We start from the raw sequence: 21,705 nt of genomic DNA on the forward strand, positions 1-21,705 counted from the left end.
GACACAACTTTCAGAATTGTTCCGTACCTGTTTATGTTTGGCGGGGCAATATATGTATTATCCAATCTATCAACTGGTGGGATTTGTTCAACGAGCTGACTGCAAAATCCGGAATTATTTCTCTTTTCTAAAGCTATTTTTTGACAACTATTTCCTGAAAACACAGCAACATTAGACGAAGCTTTTATGAATGTTCCAGATAAATCAGCTTTATGCCTGATTTGATAGGTCTCAAGTTCATTCATATTGATAATCATTTCACTACCATTCTGATATTCAATACCATCAACAATAAGTGGTAGATTGGGTTCAATTCGGAAAATAATTCTAACTTCTGTAGAGTTATTTAAGGCGGCTATTGCAAAGTCGACATCTTTGTATTTTGGACTGGAATACTTAATAGTTGATATTATATAGGTTTCGGATAGATGTTTCACTGGCAAAACCATGGCGCTGTCCGAAGATAATTTGTAATCATCGATAATAATGACAAAAGCGTCGATTGTTGTTTCTATAAGTATAGCTTTTTCTTCTACCTTAAAATACGACAGCATCATCGTATACGGAACATTTATCTTTTTGACCTTTGCCATCTGTGTTTTAACTTCGATGTAAGTTGGAGTGGAGTTTAAGTCTTTCTGAAAAATGTACAGCTCAAAATCTTTCTCCGCCACAATGTACACGGATTTGTCTGTTTTTTGCGGCTTTCTGATGATTACCAATGAAACAAATTAGGTATCTCTGGTTTAGATTCTCTGCCAAAATACAGAATCTATATTTTCATATTGATTCAGATATGCAAAATAGATGATATAAAAGAATATATTACATTATATAATAGTACAAATAAAGTTGAAACGGAATTTTGCATTGTTTTAAAAAGTCCACGTTAACATTGTATGATACAAAACGATCCATTGCTCTTTTGATTTGACCTACCTTTAGTGTGTTTTGGTCTGATGTCAATATTACCAAAGGACTTGTTAGGGCAAACCGAATGTTCTTGATTTGTTAGTGCTAATAAATATATGAATATAAATAAACTGATATACCAATGAATAGCTTAATAAACAATTGTATTTAATGCAAGGTGAAGATAGCGAACAGTGATCAATCTCATAACTCCTACAAGCAATACAAAATAGATAGTTCGGCAAACACGGACCCCTGGACACACCAGAGGTGGGGTCAGGTGCCTAGGAGGAGTAAGCATCCCCTGTTAAACGCATTTTTCTCACATCTCCAATTTATTGAGAAAAGGTTACGATTAATTTTTTTTTATCACAAATCGCCGTTTTCGGGGGTGTAAAAGAAGATTCATGTATCACATACATTTTGGATAAAAGACCAGAAAGAAACATTTCCTCTATTTTGCTTTCATAATTTTTGAGGGGCTATTTGATTTTTCTTTAAGGGACCTTTGTGTACTAAACACTGAGAATCTCCATTCTCTGCGACGTTTCATTTCAATTTTATCAAGAAGCATACTCCTCCAAAAGATTTATGGAATGGTAATTCATGAAAAGTGGAAATCATTCTTGTTCAACTGCAAAACAAATACATGTATATATAGATGCGTAGGGAGAGTTTAAAAGTAAAGCATTCCACTAAAATAATTATGGGACATGTTTCATGTATATTCATGTTTAGAGGATTCTGAAATTGGACAATTTTACGATTGGTTAGGTTTGGTATTTGTTGATTTCCTATCCCATCGAGAATTTCTTTTTATGGAGACGTCACTAGCTATAGCTGTAGTACAACACAATTACACTTATGCTTATCGCGACATGCGACCTTTCTTTTAAGGTCAAAACCGACACCCGTGACTCTAATTGTTTGGCAAAGGCGTAATGGTTACTCATGTTCACGCCTTAGACACGACCATGGCGCGATCTACCGTGATCGGTGGGCAGTCCTATTAAACAATTACATAAAAGATTTGTTATATGTGATTAATGCTCACTATTTTGATGTTTCATTAAAGGGAATATAGCATAAGAGAATAAAGGAAGCTAAATTTGTTATACAAAATAGATCTTGATAGACACATTACATTTTTTTTTGGATATAACAGCGATCTATTTTGGAATTGCAATAGAGGACTGACGTAAATATTACGGATGTTGTCTTTAGCAGGATAGATTATTTGGGTGGTATGCGATATATATATATATATATATATATATATATATATATATGTGTGTGTGTGTGTGTGTGTGTGTGTGTGTGTGTGTGTGTGTGTGTGTGTGTGTGTGTGTGTGTGTGTGTGTGTGTTTGTAAGCCCTGTCAATTGAACCAGTGAATAAGAAGGCACACGTGTAAATCAACACGGGGTCGGTCAAAGGAACACGAAAATGGTGGTGTTCAGTTGGATTTTTATAAAAATCAGCATAAAATCATTAAATAGTTCATCTACCATCAAAATCCTGAAGTGTTTACTTAACAGGATTTATGAGATGTGTGTAACAGGTGTGTAAAGATTTAGCACTCGTCCATCTTTTTTCCTTGCGAGCATGGCTTACACACTTTCGAAGTGCGCATGCTCTGTTTTGAATGACGTAATTTGTGATGTCATCATAATGGAGTTTTCCAGGGAAAGAAGTTGGCCCATCTGAGGTAAGTAAACATGGTTGAAAGAAAATTTTTGCATATTAACAATGAGTTTTTTATTAGATAGACTGATTAAATGGTGTTTCATACCGATCGTGTTATGTACAAGCGACAGAGTACCCGAGTTACTGAAAATTCCGATGATGAAAGTGATATATCTAGTACGTGAACTGTTTGGGGTTTTTTCTAAAATTTAATCTTTGCAGTTAATGTACTCTGTATACTAAAAATTCATATTGATTTTGGATAGAATTTCACATTTAAAAACAAATAGATATGCGCCAAGTCCTTAGGAATCAACCCCACCCCCACCCCTCCACACGGGACTTTTTTTTGGATGATTGGACCGTATCCCCCTTTTCATCTGTCTCCCTACTTTGAAGTTTTTTTCCCAACGCCATGACATAAATAGATAAATAAATAAAATGCAAAAATAAAAACGAAAGATATATATGTATTCGGATTGGCATGTTCCACTTTGTCCGGGTTGAAATCCCCGAGGATGCAAATGTACATTACGCCGCACTGTTTGCAGTACGCACATGGTACAGGTGTACCACATAGGTATGTAGCTACTAAGACTATAAACCAAACAGAATATCATATGTAAAACTATTACTCTGAATGCATTTTACTTGTTTACAATGTAGCCTGTCGGGGTGTGGTGCATGTCACACGCGTTGTTTACACGTGCACTTTAGGTGGCAGTGGAGGAAATTCGAACCATGTATGGATTATTGTCTCCTGATAACTTTGGCAGTTAACTTTTGATTTCAATCTACTTTTTAAGACTAATATAACCCTCGCTAATCATTGCCAAGCTGCATTTCGATCTTGGCAGAATGATCTTCAGCTACAATTCAAAATTAAGGGGTGATGTTGTGTACTGAGTTTTTCTTGATTGTTTACATCTGTGACTGTTTATGTGATGTATCAGCTGATCAAGCTGTACAGTGTCATGACATATAGTGGCATAGCTTCCATTTATGTACTTGCGCATCATTTTGTCAGAAGAAGAAAATTCTAAAATGATAATTAAGATTTTTAACATATATATGAATATACATGTATGTGTATGTTTGATTTTAGTATAATACCTGTAGAGAATATTTCAGTAGTATGAAGTGCCACACATTTAGACGCATGCATGTGGTGTTTAAAGGTCTCATCTGAAAGACCAGCAACTTTCTCTTTTGAATGCTAAATATGATGATGGAGCATTCACCTCACTATCTACATTTTCACCCTAAATAAAGTACAAGCATGGCTCGAAACCATGATTTCTTGATCCTGTTACCAGTCTTCACGAAAAACTTTGTAAAGCACAGGCCCTTCGGGCCTCCCAGTATAATAATTGTGCAAGCCCGAACAATATTTTGCAGGCCCAAAATGTTTATTTTCTAATTTGATCTCTTGTTATTTGCTGATTCTACTCTATGCACAGTTCTTTTACTGTAGGAAAATACAGGTCAAGATGATCATAGTTAAAGAACAACTGACATTAAAAGGATTATATTATTTTTCAACATATTAATCCAGTATATGCGAAAGTTTTTGGACCACACAGGACATTCGGTCCAGTGTAATCAATGAACACACCGGACCGAACCAAATTTTGTCAGACCGAAAAACCTAATGTAAAAAAGTAGGGCTGTGCGGTGCACCGAAAATTTCGGTGCACCGCGATTCATACCATTCGATTCGATGCACCGATTACAAATTCCGGATTTCGGTTCGGTTCGGTTTAGATTTTACTTACACCAAAACAACAAATATGGCGTCCGAGTGATGTTGAAAACATGTGGTTTTTTATGCAACGGAGATTTAAATCACTACTGTGTTAAGAGTTAGCATTTTCACCACTCAGATACCAACAGAATATGGTCCGTAAGATCATTGCAGTTTATCTTTACATGACATATAGCATTTCTGTCAGTGGTGGAGTGAAATCAACATCATAGGTAATGACACAGATTTGACAGTTAACATGAGAGAAGTAAATCAATAAAGGAGAGATTTTCAAAGACTCTCAATTGATAGAATTGTTGAATTTTTGCATATCAATGAAAACAATATTATATACATTTTAGATTCACTATAGATTTGTTTAATAATCCAAAACTTATGCAGCACATTAATATAACAAATTTTGATAGACTGTCAGTGTTTTCTTTTTTCTATCAAAGTTATAAAATGTCATTATGAATAGATATGATGTTTACAAATGACAACATATAGTTATATAACTTGAATTAAATCAAATCAAATATGCTACTCATTAAAATTGTTAATTTTTGTGGTGTCATTAGATAAATTGGACCTAACATGAACCGAATCGAAAATAACCGAACCGTGCTGTTCTGAATCGAAACCGAACCGAATCGAGCTAACCCTGAATCGTCCCAGCCCTATAAAAAAGTGAAACACGTGAAAATGCAAAACCAAGGGAATCTTATTTATTATACTAGTAATACTATTCCAGGAATCCTTCCCGTATAATACTTTAGACAGTCCATGCGGTTTTAATCAATTCATTTACGTATTTGGATGTGTGCTATTTTTTTTACTTATAACAAACTCCGCATCAAGATAGTAAAGCTCAAAACCGGACATTGAGACATCTGACATTCCGATCCGGTGTAAAAAATGATGCATCGGACCTGAGGCACTGCACATCGGTCAGGTCCGACGGTCCGATGTCTTTCGCATAGACTGATTAATCTCGCAGATACATCAGCAGCTCATGTTCAACTCTGTTTTGTATACACCACGTACAAAACATTTTTTAAATGTTAGCCAAGGCCTACCCTCGCAGTGTTCGAAATTGGTTTAAAACTTGGTATAGACCACAGGTCTATGCCAAAATAAGATGACTTAGACCTCATCGAATTGGCATAGACCACAACATTGAAAAAATAATAACACAAATTTAAAACATTTTCATTTACTTCTAATATACTTAGAAAGTGTATTTTCTTTCCATTTCTGTAATATCATCCTTTCCTCATAATGTTTATCAGACGTCGACTGACCATGCAAGGCCCTCTTGGATAACTTTATTGCTTTAAATCTAGAAAATTGGCATAGACAATTTGGTCTATCTCAATTACAGTTGGCATAGACCAGTGCCATTTGACATAGACTCGGTCTATGGTTAATTTTGAACACTGCCCTCGGTCCAATGGGGCATGAATTTTCGTTTTTTTCTCCTCGTACGACAGTTTTTTTGGGGTTTTTTTATCGGATGGTTGTGATTGTGAAATACGCTTGGGTGGTTTTGAATTTCCCGGACGAGCCCCCTCCCTATACTTCAGAAAAGGCAGCATGGTTGATAATTTTTCTATGCGAAATTTGACTACTAAGTCATGACATTTAGTCTGAGTCAATCTCACGCTTTATTTGTAATATATACAGAACATATAAGAAAACATTTACAGGCCCATCGGACTCCAGGGTTTAATATTTTAAGAAGCCCGATCCCGATTTTACTGGCCTCGGGCATCAGGCCACTGGTTAATGTCGAAGACTGTTACCACTGAGCTACCATGACCAATTTTTATACGCCCGTCTTAAGACGGGACGTATTATGGTATGGCGTGTCTGTCCGTCTGTCTGTTAGCTTTTTCGTGTCTGACTCGTAACTTAAATACTACAAGGCCTAGAATCATCAAACTTTGTCTGTAGATACATCTTGGGTAGAAGGTGTGTCGCACATTAAAACCAGGTCACTGTGACTTTTCATTAAGAAGATATGGCAATATATGGCAAAAACTTGTCCGGCTCATAACTTGAAAACTATTAGACCTAGAATCACCAAAATTGGTCAACTAATGCATCTTAAGTAGAAGGTGTGTCGCATCCTACTTTAAGGTCACTGTGACATTTAATTAAGGTGATATAAAAAAAAAATGTTTTAATGGGTACTATCTATACTGTTAACAATATGTGACGGGCGTATCATGTGCCATGGCGGTGCACTTTATTTAACATGAATTCATAGCTAAAAAAAAATTATTACTAATTTTTTGGTTAATTCCATAAATATATTATTCTGCTCTCTAGACACAATTCTGGGTTACCCCCCTGCCTTTGGGGGTATAAGCACCTGATTTCTTTCAGAATGGCACAATGTCAGGAGAGCTTTTGTTATTTGTTATACTCTTAATGTTGATGGCATGCATCTATGAACAACAGGATAATTTTTTAGATTATTATTTCTGATATCATATTTGTAAATTGTTTATGAGGGGTTATTAAAAGTTTGTGGACAAAAGGACGCACTTATTAAAAATTCAGAGTTATCGTAAGTGAAAAATATAGGAGATGTGTAACAAGATTGTATATTTGAAGATTTTAATTTTAATTAATTTTTATAAGTATTGATTTCAGATACATGTATGACATTGCATGCTTGGGGTGGGGGGGGTGGGGGTGGGGGGGCTACAGTTAGATAATATTCTGGTCAGCACATTCGATAAACTACATGGAATTCATTAAATCACTTCTTTTTCTTTCAGTGGTCTTCAACTTTTAATCTCCAAGAAGGAAATGTAATTAAAAGATGAATAAAGTATCCCTAAGAATACCAGAAGAAAGGCTATGTGTTGAGAAAAACAGCCCTTCCTCAGTACCTCAGAACTAGATGATAGCCCTTAATTGTTACTTTATGCTGAATATGACACAGTATAGAAGATCTGATCATGAAGAAGTAACACCATTGATACACTTGCCAACTGCCAAAATTACTTTCTGATAGTATGACGAGATTAGAAGATATCATGGTGTAGTCATGACACAAACTGCAAAATCAAAGAATTAATTGTCTTCCCCAGAGGATGAACAGAGCAAGATGGCTTCACATGGATAACATTTCCTTTCGAGTTTTGAAATTAGTAAGTATACAAAATATTTTAGGCCACATAGGGCCAAAAAAAAAATGTTTGTTTTAGGTCGCCTCTGATTTTTAAAAAAAGGGTTGGTAGGTAGGTTTATTTTATTTTTTTTTAAAATATTTTTTTTTATAAAAATAAATAAGTGCCTTCGAATCAATGAAAATTTTATAGTTAAAGTTGTAATATAATGTGTTTAACAGATAAAAAATGGGTTCAGAGCACAATGTTTAATTGACAAAATACACAGTATGTGATGGAGTTTTAATATTACAATTATAGATGTCTTGGCATTTCGGGTAATAGTTCGTATATCGATGAATTGAAATCGGAAAATTGAAAAAAATTAATAGGGTCGGTGGATATATTTAGGGTCGGGCAAGCGACCTGAAACAAACACATTTTTTATTTTGGCCTAGTCATTAGGGCTGGGACGATTCAGGGTTAGCTCGATTCGGTTCGGTTTCGATTCAGAACAGCACGGTTCGGTTATTTTCGATTCGGTTCATGTTAGGTCCAATTTATCTAATGACACCACAAAAATTAACAATTTTAATGAGTAGCATATTTGATTTGATTTAATTCAAGTTATATAACTATATGTTGTCATTTGTAAACATCATATCTATTCATAATGACATTTTATAACTTTGATAGAAAAAAGAAAACACTGACAGTCTATCAAAATTTGTTATATTAATGTGCTGCATAAGTTTTGGATTATTAAACAAATCTATAGTGAATCTAAAATGTATATAATATTGTTTTCATTGATATGCAAAAATTCAACAATTCTATCAATTGAGAGTCTTTGAAAATCTCTCCTTTATTGATTTACTTCTCTCATGTTAACTGTCAAATCTGTGTCATTACCTACGATGTTGATTTCACTCCACCACTGACAGAAATGCTATATGTCATGTAAAGATAAACTGCAATGATCTTACGGACCATATTCTGTTGGTATCTGAGTGGTGAAAATGCTAACTCTTAACACAGTAGTGATTTAAATCTCCGTTGCATAAAAAACCACATGTTTTCAACATCACTCGGACGCCATATTTGTTGTTTTGGTGTAAGTAAAATCTAAACCGAACCGAACCGAAATCCGGAATTTGTAATCGGTGCATCGAATCGAATGGTATGAATCGCGGTGCACCGAAATTTTCGGTGCACCGCACAGCCCTACTAGTCATAAAATTATTTTTTAGATTTTCATCTTTGTTTGGAAATAAAAATGGACAGGTGGTTGGAGTTTATTTTTATGCCCCCCTTTGAAAAAGAGGGGGCATATTGTTTTGCACCTGTTGGTCGGTCTGTCGGTCGGTCTGTAGACCATGTGTTGTCCGCTCAATATCTTGAGAACCATTCACTTGATGATAATGATATTTCATATGTGGGTTAGCAGGGTTTGACATTTACTTTCTTGAGCACTAGACCAGTCGGACTACTTCAAATAATATTTACTAGACCTGACCTTACATCCACTAGCCCTGACCAACTTTCCAGAGAAAAGAAACCCTGATGGTTTCTCCATATTTAAGTACTTAATTCAAATGACAAACGTTAAGTTTAAACTAAAACATACTTAATTGTCTCAAAAACATCTTTAGTCTCGTCATTCAATTTGGTGCTTTTATTTTCAAACTTCCCAATCTACTCCTTTTTTTTTCTCGGAACATCCTTCCTTGAGGACGAGAAGTCGAGACATTCCCGCACATGTGTCAACAACGAAAAATGGCTATTTACGATTTAATTTATTCATTTGATACAGGCAACGAAATTAAGGGGAAATACTCGCTAAATGCGAGTTAAAAATTGAATTTGCGAGTAAAAAATCACAAGTGATCGCAACTTTTTTCGAGTGAAAAAACCCCAATCTTTTTCCTGGATTTCCTCGGTTTATTGGCTGTACTTTGAAGTTTACAATAATCTTGTCTTGTGCATAGAAACTCTTTACAGAATGAATATACAAGTATTGAAAAAGTAAACGTGGATCGAATAAATAACTAAGGCCAAGGTCATCTCAGTCGATGGCCTACTTCATACACACTTCGGATGTCTCAGAGACGTCTGATTTAAATAGCAAGCATATTGATCTCGTCCGTGTCTATATAAAACAACACATGACAGTGTGTCACCATTTCACGCGGTGTCCTTCTGTACTCTATAGTCAAACACTTCGAGTTCGCGGGGTTTTCTTTTCAACTAGAATTTTTTTAGATGAAATTTCCAAAAGTTTTGAACATATAGTTTAAATTGGCGCAAACAGTCTTCAAGATTTCAATCCACATGATGCTGTTAATAGGTGGTAGATCTCTGGACAGCGAGTACGCCGCACAAGTGTACCATATGACCCGCACCATGTATGTTGTCTGATAATTCATTGAATTTTAAATGAAAGAATTCGCAATCTTATTTTTATTATTGCACTTTAAAGGAGATTTTAAAAGATTTTCCCAAAATTTTGATAAAGAGACATGCTTGTTTTCTTAAATTCATGTAAAACAGTAATCGATTGAAAAATGCTAGTAAAAGCTCAATTTTGCTAGTTGGAAAATAATCCACTAGCTAAAATTTGCTAGTGGTGAAAAAAGTTAATTTCGATCCCTGTGATAGACACTTTCTTATATTCAATTAAAATAAACTGGGTTTTTTTTCAAATGAAAATAAATTCAGTTTATATATATTTATCCGAAATATAACTTGACACCCATTAACAGAGTAAATGTCGTAAAACATCACTTCCGACAGCGACTATGTATTCGAACTAAAAATAGAGATTTTGTCATCACGCGGTTCAAAATTGCTCGCAAACTCTTTACAGTTATTTTTTAAAGTTAAAAATAAGATATCTTATGGTTTAAAATAAAGTTTCTTGTTTATTTTATCAACATGACCAGTCGGACTAGTAAATCGACATTTTACCCGACCGGACCTATCATTTAGTAGACTCGGTCGGTCGGACGTGCCTTAGTGTCAAACCCTGGTTAGTTATGAGTAGAAGAGGATCCTTATTGTTTTTCAGGTCAAAGGTCAAGGGTCAATCTACTCTGGACATAGGAATATAATGTCCGCTCAATATCTTGAGAACCCTTTGCTTGAAAGACATCAAACTTGGCACACTGGTACATCCTAAGAAGTAGATGACCCCTATTGATTTTAAGGTCATATGGTCAAAGGTCAAGGGTCAAACTGCGCATGGGAATATACTGACCATTCAATGTCTAGAGAACCCTTTGCTTGACAGACATCAAACTTGGTACACCAGTACATCTTCAGAAGAAGATGACCCCTATTGATTTTGAGGTCACATGGTCAAAGGTCAAGGGTCACACTGGACATAGGAATATATTGTCCGTTTAATATCTTGAGAACCCTTTGCCTGACAGACATCAAACTTGTTACACTGGTACATCTTCAGGAGAAGATGACCCTTAATGATTTTGAGGTCACATGAGCAAAGGTCAAGGGTCAAACTGGACATAGGAATATACTGTCCGTTCAATATCTTGAGAACCCTTTGCTTGACAGACATCAAACTTGGTACACTGGTACATCTTCAGGAGAAGATGATCCCTATTGATTTTGAGGTCACATGTTTAAAGATCAAGGGTCAACCTGGACATTGGAATATACTGTCTGCTCAATATCTTCAGAACCCTTTGCTTGACAGACATCAAACTTTAAATAGTACACTGGTGTATATTCAGGAGAAGATGACTCCTATTGATTTTATGGTCAAAGGTCAAGGGTCAAACTGGACATAGTAATATACTGTCCACTCAATATCTTGATAACCCTTTTACTTGACAGACATCAAACTTAGTACACTGGTACATCTTTAGGAGAGGATGACCCATATTGATTTTGAGGTCAAAAGTCAAAAGTTGAACTGGACATAGTAATATATTGTCTCCTATATTTTAAGAATTATTTGTTTGATTGACACGTACCAAACTTGGTACACTGGTACAGCATAAGGAGTAGGTGACCCCTATTGAATTTTAGGTCACATGGTCAATTCACTCTTGACATAGGAAGATATTGTCTGCTCAATATTTTGAATTGATGATAATACTATCAATTAAATGAGGTGTGTGTATAACCCTTTTCAATTTTGCACCATGGGGGGCATATGTGTTTTACAAACATCTCTTGTTTTTTTTTTTCAGAATATATATTTCACGTTCATTATTCTCACATGTTGCTGTAGAGTGTAGATTACATCATTTTTTTTACATTGTTTTCTTTGGACAGAAAATTTCCATACAGCAATATTATAATTGTTGTTGAGTGATTTTGAAGTACATTTTCATGTAACACTGAAGTTGAACATTCTTTTTCCCTGTTGTCCGTCTGTCTGTAAACTTTCACATTTCTGACTTCTTCTCAAGAACCACTGGGCCAATTTCAACCTAACTTGACAAAAAGCATCCTTGGTGAAGGGCTTTCAAGTTTGTTCAAATAAAGGGCCACACCCCCTTTCAAAGGGAAGATCTAATTACAAAATTGCAAAAATAGGGTGGGGTCATTTAAAAATCTTCTTCTAAAGAACCACTGGGCCAGATGATGTGAAAGTTACATGAAAGCTTCCGGACAAGTGTAGATTGAAGTTTGTTCAAATCATGACCCCCTGGAGTAGAATAGGGCCACACTAGGTGATCAAAGTTTTACATGTACAAATATATAGGGAAAATCTTCACAAGAAGTAGGAAAATAACAAGGCCAGTAAAATACAAATTTACGTAAAGGCTTCCTGAAATAGTGCAGATTCAAGTTTGTCATAATCATGCCTCCCAGGGAAGGTTGGCCGAGGCCACAATAGGAGATCAAAGTTTTACATTCAAATAAGTATAGAGAATTTTCAAGAACCATTAGGCCAGAGCAGTTTACATTTACATGAAAGCTTCCTGACATACAGCTCTGTAGTGCAGATTCAAGTTTGTAAAAATAAAATTTCCAAAAGGTGTCGCTGTGTTTGGTGTAATTTTTGTTCGTTCTGCACAAACTAGCTCATTCAGCTTGACACAGCCTAGGTAATTTACAGCTGATCATTTGATAAACACTTACTTTGTAGAAATAGAAATTATGATTTTTATCTATTTATACATTTATTGCTATTTCTATGAAGACCTTTTACTAATCACTTCTCTAAATATTTTTGCAGATTTGTCAGAATGTTATGCATCATTATCAACAGAAAAAAACTTCATAGGTAGACCAAAGCTGACATGGGATGAGATCCTAGAACAAGACCTAGAGTTTACAGGATTGGATAGGATCAATCCACTGGGTCGCCAAGTGTGGAAGTACAAACTTCAACCTCGACAGGACAGCCAGGCCTCACCCTTGCAAAAAGATTAATTTGGCCTGGATAGTCAAAATGAGTGATGATGATTGATATCAAGGTCTGACACTGGAAGCTCAGTAAGGGTAGATGCTGGCAATGGAGCTGTTTAGCAATAAAACAAACAAGTTTAACATTAAACATGTTTGTATACTTTTTTGGCTCACCTGAGCCAAAGGCTCAAGTGAGCTTTTCTGATCACCTTTGCCTGTCGTCTGTCTGTTTATAAACTTTTCACATTTTCATTTTCTTCTCCAGAGTGAACCACTGGGCCAGTTTCAATCAAACTTGGTATGCATCATCAATAGATAAAGGGTATTCAAGTTTGTTCATATAAAGGGTCATGCACCCTTCAAAAAGGAAATAATCATGGAAATGCAAAAATAGGGTGGGGTCATTTAAAAAACCTTTTCAAGAACCACTGGACCAGGAAAGTTGAATTCACACGAAAGGTTCCTGTTTTGTGCAAATCATGGTCTCTGGGGGTAGGGTGGGGTCACAATAGAGAATCAAAGTTTTACATTCATATATAGTGCATATTCAAGTTTGTAAAAAGCTCACAGGGGTAGGGTGGGGGTCACAATAGGGGATTTAAGTTTTACATGTGAAATATATACAAGGAAAATCTTTTAAAATCTTCTCCTCAAAAACTAGATGCAGAACCGTAGCTCTTTGAAAAGAGAGCTTCAGATGAACCCCTTATAAAAAAAACTTCAATTTATGGCAGAGAAAAAAAGTGCATGTTTAAGTCCCTCTATCACTGCATTCCTGCATCGCTGTCTCATGAATTTAATATTAAATAATTCCCAACATATTTTCCACTATACTTGTTTCCAAACATACTTTCAAATATTTTCTAAACCCACATATAACCCCAAAACAGCTTCAAGTGATTTCAATTTCTTTGTTGATGTAGCCATGTTAAGTAGCCAGTCAATTTGAACCCCAGTTCATTTCCATACTCATACTCATTTTGAAACATAATGTCTGTGTGAACTAATATCCTCACAAATATTTTTAGTGAAATATTTAGGATGAAATCATCCCAGTTGGGTTAAATACTTATTATTCAAATACTGTAGGTTTGAATATTGAACTAATCTCACAGCTTTCTTAAGTTTGGTCCCCATCCCCACCAGTCTGTTTTTACGCTTAACTATTGAAATGGGGTGTAAGGGATCAGACTAGGCTTTTATAGCATTATCAATTTTCAAAAGCTTTAGAAAAATTATACAATTTTAGGTCACTTGAGTAAACTCAGATGACATATTGCTATTGATCTGCATCTGTTGTAGTCCGTCGACATTAACAATTGAACATTTTTAACTAAATTCTATAACTGAAAGATGAAGATACCGCACAGCGATCAATCTACGATTCAAATAACGGAATTCTTTTCAAATTTAGTATGAAGCACACAAATTTACATTAAACCTTCTTGACATAGTGCATATTCAAGTTTGTTCAAATCATTTCCCCGGGAGTTATGGTGTGGTAACAATAGGGGGTCAAAGTTTTATATGCTAGCTGATATAAAGGAAAATTCTTTAAAGATATCTCTTGAACTATTTAAGCTAGGTCTTTCATATCTTGTATATACAATTTTTATGGCAAAACAAATCTGACCTATTCAGTATGTCCTGAACTACATTGTGTTTAAGGTAGATCTTTCATATATATTATATATTATGAATTTCTTATGATAAAACCTTTCATCTTGTTGAGGAGCCTCTCACCTCTGGTTGGCGCGGGTTTGAATCCTGCTCGCACCGGTAATTGAGAAAGTTTCCCAGTTTACTCTCGGAAGGTCGGTGGTCTCTTCCCAGGTACATTGTATCTGGGTTCTCTCTTCCACCAATAAAAACTGGGCACCACCAGATAACTGAAAAATTGTTGAGTGTGGTGGAAAACAGTTAAAACAATCAATCATATTATGTTATTTGACCTTGTGACCCTGAACTCTGAGTTTGACATACTTTTAAGAAAGTATAACGTATTAAGTATATCCAGGACTATTTTAGATAGGGCTTTTATGTTTTGTATATTGATTACTTATGGCAAGGTCTTTCATATCATACCAAGACCTACGACTTTTTACCTTGGTCTTATCCAGAACAGCAATATCATGCTAGTCATATCTTTGTCTTATATGATTTCATTTTAGTAATGTTGTGTTCTTTAGAGCTAGGTTTGGGTCACATTATTCATGAGAATAAAGATTGATAAAATAGCATTTAAAAATCAAAACAGCAGGGCCAAGATGACTCAGGTGAGCGATGTGGCCCATGGGCCTCTTGTTGATTTTGATATTTCTACCTATATCATTTGTATGAGAAATGGAACTCCTTTTTTTCTTTTACAAATACATGTATTATCATATGGATCCATCTTTGTTGATTATTTAATCAAAGGACATATTCAATTCATTCAATGTATTAAATGTAAATTTATGGATATGTCTGTGGTTGAATTACTTATGTATGTATGTATACATTTTTCTCGCACATGCAATTACATATATGATGTATATATATTTACTAATTGTACATGTAATATCCCCTGTTATATAATAAAATATATGACTGAGAATAAAAGACCTGCTGTTTTCATTGCTACCATGAAACATTAAAAGATTAGAATAATTCAAATATCTTAATGAATTCTATAATATATGAATTTGATATTTGTATATGATTGTCTCACTGGTATTCAATGTGAACTTTGGTTTATTGTTTCAGTTTGCTCGATCTTTATATCAAATTAAAATTTAAGACAAATAAGGAATTATTTCCGAAATTGGTTAATATGGTACATTGTAGTAAAATAATCAAGAGTTTATTCATATGAGATAGCTAAATTTCACATGAATAACCAGTGACTGATTCTTGATTGTCAACATTTTCACCGAACAGTTCAGAAATTATCATGGTACATGTACATACTATTAGGGGATCATAAAATTCCTTAAAGAGTGACAAATTTTTAAATATCACCTTTTCAAGGAGAAAAATCCTCTTACGTATATGAATACTATGAAGAGATTAAAAGAGAGGTGGCTAGATCACTTGTATGGTGAGATTCATTTGTGGCAAGAACTGGTATGATGTCTTGAGTCAGAAAGCACTGGAATCCACTAGGAATAGTTTTAGATCTATGGAGCGCCAAAATAACAAACTCAGATATTTGAAGATATCTTTAATTATTTGAAGATATTATTAATTCATTTCATGCACGCAACATTGCAATCAAATATCTCTTCAAATAATTAATGATATCTTCATTTGAATTGAATTATTGATATCATTATTTATTCCGCTGAATTGATGCACACAATAACTTAATTGTTGCTCTCCTCAAATGAATTATAATTTAATGATACCAACAATAGAATTAATGCATGCTACAATTCAATTGAAGAGAGCAATAATTCATTAATGCTAACATCACTTAATGTGCGCAATAAATGGATTATTGCTCTCTTCTATTGAATTAATGATATCATTAATTAAATTGATGCGTGCAATAATTATGTTAGTGAGAGTAATTATCTAATTGAGATATAATCCTTAATTAATTCGACATATCCACAACTGAATGAATGATTTCTTTAATTGAATTGTTGCTCTCTTTTTAAAAACAAAACAACGATGTGCGCATTAATTACTTATGAAATAGCTCTGTATATATAATTAAAAAGATCTATTGAATTAAAAGAGATAATCAAGTCATTCATACAGAGCTCTAAATTAATTTTTGCAAGCAATATTTCCACCACATGGATATTATTGGACTTCAATTATTTGAGCTTATGTAAAACATTAAGATTTTAAAAATCATCCTGGTGAATTTGTATTACAAAAGTCATGAGAGGACACGTCCAGTTTTTGAACAAAAACAGAAAGTAATGTATTCCCTTGAATTTGGTCATCCCTGTCCTCAGTGTGTTTCAGACGTGTTTAGTGGGAGGGGGGGGGGGGGGGTCCAACACGTTTAGCGGATATTTAGTTGTTGGCATGTGGCGGGAGCGAAACCAGGAATTATCCAAGGGGAGGACGTAATGAGTGCCTAAAGCACGAAATCTCTAAACAAAAATATCTAAGATGAAGGAAAATCGTGATTTTTGGGGGTTTTCTATTACAATTTTGTCCTCATATTTCAAAGTGAGATGATAGTCAAAATTGACATAATTTCCATGTACATATCATAAACATGTAGATATTTTTGTAACAGTATATGAAGGAATCTGGAGCAAATCCTGATTCTGAAGTTATATAAACTGGTGTTATACACCGGATTTTCAAACAATTTATGGTTTTTGCAACGTTTGATTAAAGTTTTCTGTAAGGCCACATCTATGTAGTTACATTTACACAGAATGTTCATGAAAATGTTACCTTTTGGAGTGGAATTAAGATATCGCGTAACATTTTTTTTTTTACAAAGATATCTAATTTTTATCTATATCAAAAGTCAACAAAAAACTTAAAAGTAATACAAAAAATGTATATAATTATTAATACTTGTTTTTAGATCTTTTAGGCACTGCATTATACAGAATTTTGATTTTATTTATCATACTTTTTGGTTGAATTACTACCGAGTCTGGCTCGTACAGCATGTATTGACAAACGAGGGAGTCTATAATCATAGAAGTATATATATATATATATATATATATATATATATATATCTCAGGGAAATCGTTGTGGCCGAGTGGACTTACGCACTGGTTTGACAATCTTGCTTGGCGGTGGGTGCCGTACGTCGCTGGTTCGACCCCGGGCTGGGGCGAAAATTTTCAGTACCTAGTTGTGATTATTTAGTGTTTTATATATATATTATATATATATATATAATGATAATTATTATAAGTTATTATTACAATTAAAGTTATCATTATGGACACTACTACCCCTCCCCCGACCGGTCGCGGTAGCTCAATGGTAGAGAGTTCGCTTCGTAACCGGGAGGTCGTGAGTTCAAGCACCGTTCATTCGCAAACCCAATTTTAAGACGTTGAAATTGGTAGTGATTGCTCCTTCGCCAAACGCTCGACATTTAGAAGTGAGAATCACGGATCTTTTAGATGTGACCTTATAAACGTAGATCCCTGGTCGTACATGTAGTAGGTGTTCGCACGATATTTCAAAGAACCCTCACTGCTATGACCTTGAACCCTATGGATACATTGGATAGGTACTCCGCTTAAAGCTGGTTACGTCTCAATATGAATAAAATATTCTCGACGGGACGTAAATTATATAAGCAATCAATCATCCAATCAATACTATCCCCCCCCCCCCTTTTTTGTTGTTGATTTTCTTAAGGCGATAATTTCAACGAAATGTGTGGATTCCCTGTCTATCCCATCCCAATTTCCATTTATGTAATCGTTTCACACTTTTTTGTAAGTTTTAGAGATTGGCCTTATGTATTTAGCGTGGTGAGAATGATTGTTTGGATGTTTCAAAGTGTTTGATTGCCCGTGTGTATCAGAGTGTTTAACTGGCCGCGTGTTTCAGAGTGTTCAATTGCCTGTGTGTAAAGGAAAGTGTTCAATTGACCGTGTGTAAAGGAAAGTGTTCAATTGACCGTGTGTAAAGGAAAGTGTTCAATTGCCTGTGTGTAAAGGAAAGTGTTCAATTGACAGTGTGTAAAGGAAAGTGTTCACTTGATAAGCAAAAATTCAAGGAGTGAATAAAACTATATTTCACAAATTTCGACCGCAGCAATGTCTTCTATGTTGTTTTTAGTACCAAATAGTAAATTTTCGTACTAAAATACCAATAACTGTAGAAGTGTTCAGTTGCAGGTGGGGAGTTAAGGTGTTCATTTGACACGCGTTACACGTATGTGTGTGTGTGTGTGTGTGTGTGTGTTTAAGTGTATGTGTGTTATATGCATTGTATATGGCATATGACGTTTCAGATGTAATTCATGCAAAATTCTGATACCCTTTTCCCCATTGTCTTGATGTTCCTGGTTCTGTAGGCTGATAAATGATGACAGTATGCCGATGGTGATAACTAGAACAACAAAGAGTGCTAGGGCAGAACCCTTCCACAGCTTATCCTTCTTTTTTGTATCTGTGTTGGTATCGGCATGGGTGAAAACATCGGATTTGTAGTCTGTTTTCAGCTAAAACAAAATTTACACAAATTGTAACTTCGGATAATAGTAGAACGTTTTCATGGTAAGTTTGCGTTTAAAATGAAGAGTTTGTATCGTTAAGGCAACTGTTGCTAGCGATATATAGCTAGGTGAGCAAAATTTGTAATATCTATATATCCCTGCAAACATTAGACCACTCAGTAGTATGTCCAGTTTCAGAGTCTTTTCCAATGTATTTGGAGGATTTCGAATTGAATTCAATTATTTAATTTTAAGAAGTCATTGTTTTCTTTATTCTGAGGCTCCGAACATCAAAATGCAATACTGGAGACGTATCAGCGTTCGCTTGTGATGGAATGTTTCTTTGATATATTTGTCTGTGTGTACATGTATATTGTTTTACGTCCCATTCGAGAACTTTTCTCCCACACTGAATTGTCACCAGCTGTAGGTGAAATACAACAAATGTTGACCTATACATGTACATGGTTCCCTAAAGTATTTGTTTTCGGACCACCAACGCTTTCCATGGCTCAAAAAGTTTATTTTAAAGGTCACATCCGATCTTGATTTGACGGTGGCAAACACCAGTCTACTGTGAACCGTATGCACACAATCTGTACGCATGTGATAGGTTGTCAACTATTGTTTCCCGTTCCTAGATAAAACTCCAAAGGCGTGGTTGCTGTTTTCCATATGTAACAATATGATTTTTCAAATGCTTCTTGGTCAATACGATTTAACTAAATTACATAAAAATATAATACGATTTAATTAAATTACATGAGAATATAATACGATTTAACTAAATTACATGAGAATATAATACGAATTCACTAAATTACACGAGAATATAATACGATTTAACTAAATTACATGAGAATATAATCTTGAGAAATATAGGAGATTCCTTGTATCATAAAAAGTTATTAAATAGACCATTTACCTCTGAGTAGATGTGATCGCTTGTTACTGGCAATGGTATATGGACACTGCCCTGACAAGTTGTCATCTGCAGATTGAAAACCTCACGTTTTATCCAATTGTCTTTTTAAAACTGACTTTTCAAAAACATCACTTCAAGTTACATGTACCATAGATGAAAACAAGTTTATCTAGAGATTTAGAAAAAAACATTGTGAATGCATCAATATAAGTAATATTCATTTATCTACCTAAACAAGTTAAGCTGATGACATACGAAGTATAAGATTCAAATGCAATTGACTTGAAATAGATAGCATAACTTACATAGTGTGATTTTGTTTTTGCTTTATCCGATGAGTTGAAATAGTAAATACAATTGCCAAGCTTGGCCGAGCGATTCAACTACTTGAATATAGCAAATATTAAATCAGACTATATAGATTTCCTTTGTACATATCCATATTAATTTTTAAATATAGTGCACTGATCAGCAAGAACGGTTTGTGCGTATTAATCCCACAGTTAAAATACCGTGGAACATCGACAGCAGGTTACATTAACTTTCATTTGTAATTGATTTATACGATTATGGTTTTATCATCCTACATTTTCCATACTAACACGATGTCATTGAATCTCTCAAAAAGATTAATTTCATACTAAAGGTAAAACAAAGCTTAGAAATATATATATATGGGGCACAACATCTTTGGAATTTAATTTGAGCTCCAAAACTGACGTTACACCTTTGAATGAAAAGATGAAAATAACGAACAATGGTCAATATCACAACTCCTATAAGGACGACAAAATTAAGAGTTGAGCAAACACCGCCCCTGGACATTCAGGTGCCAAGGGTGAGTAAGTATCCCTGAAGACCGGCTACATCCGTTGTAAGCCCTATATTTTGATCAGTAAAACGGTATACTTATTACACTCCTTTGATAAAGTAGTGCAACATTGTATGCATAAAAGGGTAAAGATAACGAACAGTCATCAGTCTAAAAGCACTAGAGGCTCAATCGGGTGCCTAGGAGGAAAAGACCTCTATCTTGATCAGGTAAACAAAGCAATCCGTGGTTCAAATCAGTGTTAAATGATAGTCTATAACAATTGTTATGAAACATGTCAGAAAGTACGTGTATTCGACCGGGTGATAGTTTGCATTTGCAAATTAGATAAATATAACGACTGTAAAATTTGTGAAATCCTCATTTAAGCGAGGCTGTTAAAATCCCTGTAATATATTTTCCAATAGTCTCAATAGAAATATAATCACACATGCATCTTACATTTCGAATATTATATATTGACGTCAAGTGAAAATGTCGTGATAACGTTTATCGCATATGAAACCTAGTAAATGAGCATTGATCAATCTCATAAATCTATAAAAGAATAACATTTAAGAAGAGCAATCACATATCCCAGTACATACACATACCAGGGTGGAATCAGGTTCCTAAGAAGAGAAAGTATCTCTTATTGACCGGTAACACCTGTTGTGAGCCCTATATCTTAATCAGATAGTCTGAGTAATTCGTACTCGAAATAAACTTGTAAAGAGCATCCTACATTGTAACAACCGGTATGAAAATCGTCAGACCAGCATTTGACTTAATGATAGCTTGTGTTTGGAAATTAAATTGTTAAAAGGACTATAGAATTGTGAAATGCTGACTTAAAACTAGACTGTTCAAACCCCTGTAACATCAACAAATTCCGTAGGCTGCCTCGATTTAAAATGTGTCCTACCTTGAACAAGCTCTCGCTTATCGAATTACTTCATATATCAAATTCTATTCAGGTGATAAT

General features: G+C 34.7%; 1 protein-coding gene, 1 long non-coding RNA gene and 1 pseudogene across 2 annotated transcripts in view; 1 reads left to right on the forward strand and 2 right to left on the reverse strand.

Annotated features, from left to right (window-relative positions):
* LOC125662394 (uncharacterized) overlaps positions 1-21,705 on the reverse strand; it is a 1,158,266-nt gene that overhangs the window by 627,430 nt on the left and 509,131 nt on the right. The gene's annotated exons all lie outside the window — the stretch shown is intronic.
* Positions 1-21,705, reverse strand: part of LOC125661714 (IgGFc-binding protein-like) — a 96,468-nt pseudogene that overhangs the window by 73,256 nt on the left and 1,507 nt on the right.
* On the forward strand, positions 7,039-15,448 carry LOC130049090 (uncharacterized). Its single transcript, XR_008797610.1, has 2 exons — positions 7,039-7,505; positions 12,673-15,448. It is a non-coding gene; the product is annotated as an uncharacterized LOC130049090 (long non-coding RNA).

Source organism: Ostrea edulis, chromosome 8, assembly GCF_947568905.1.
Source record: "Ostrea edulis chromosome 8, xbOstEdul1.1, whole genome shotgun sequence".
Taxonomy (NCBI): domain Eukaryota; kingdom Metazoa; phylum Mollusca; class Bivalvia; order Ostreida; family Ostreidae; genus Ostrea; species Ostrea edulis.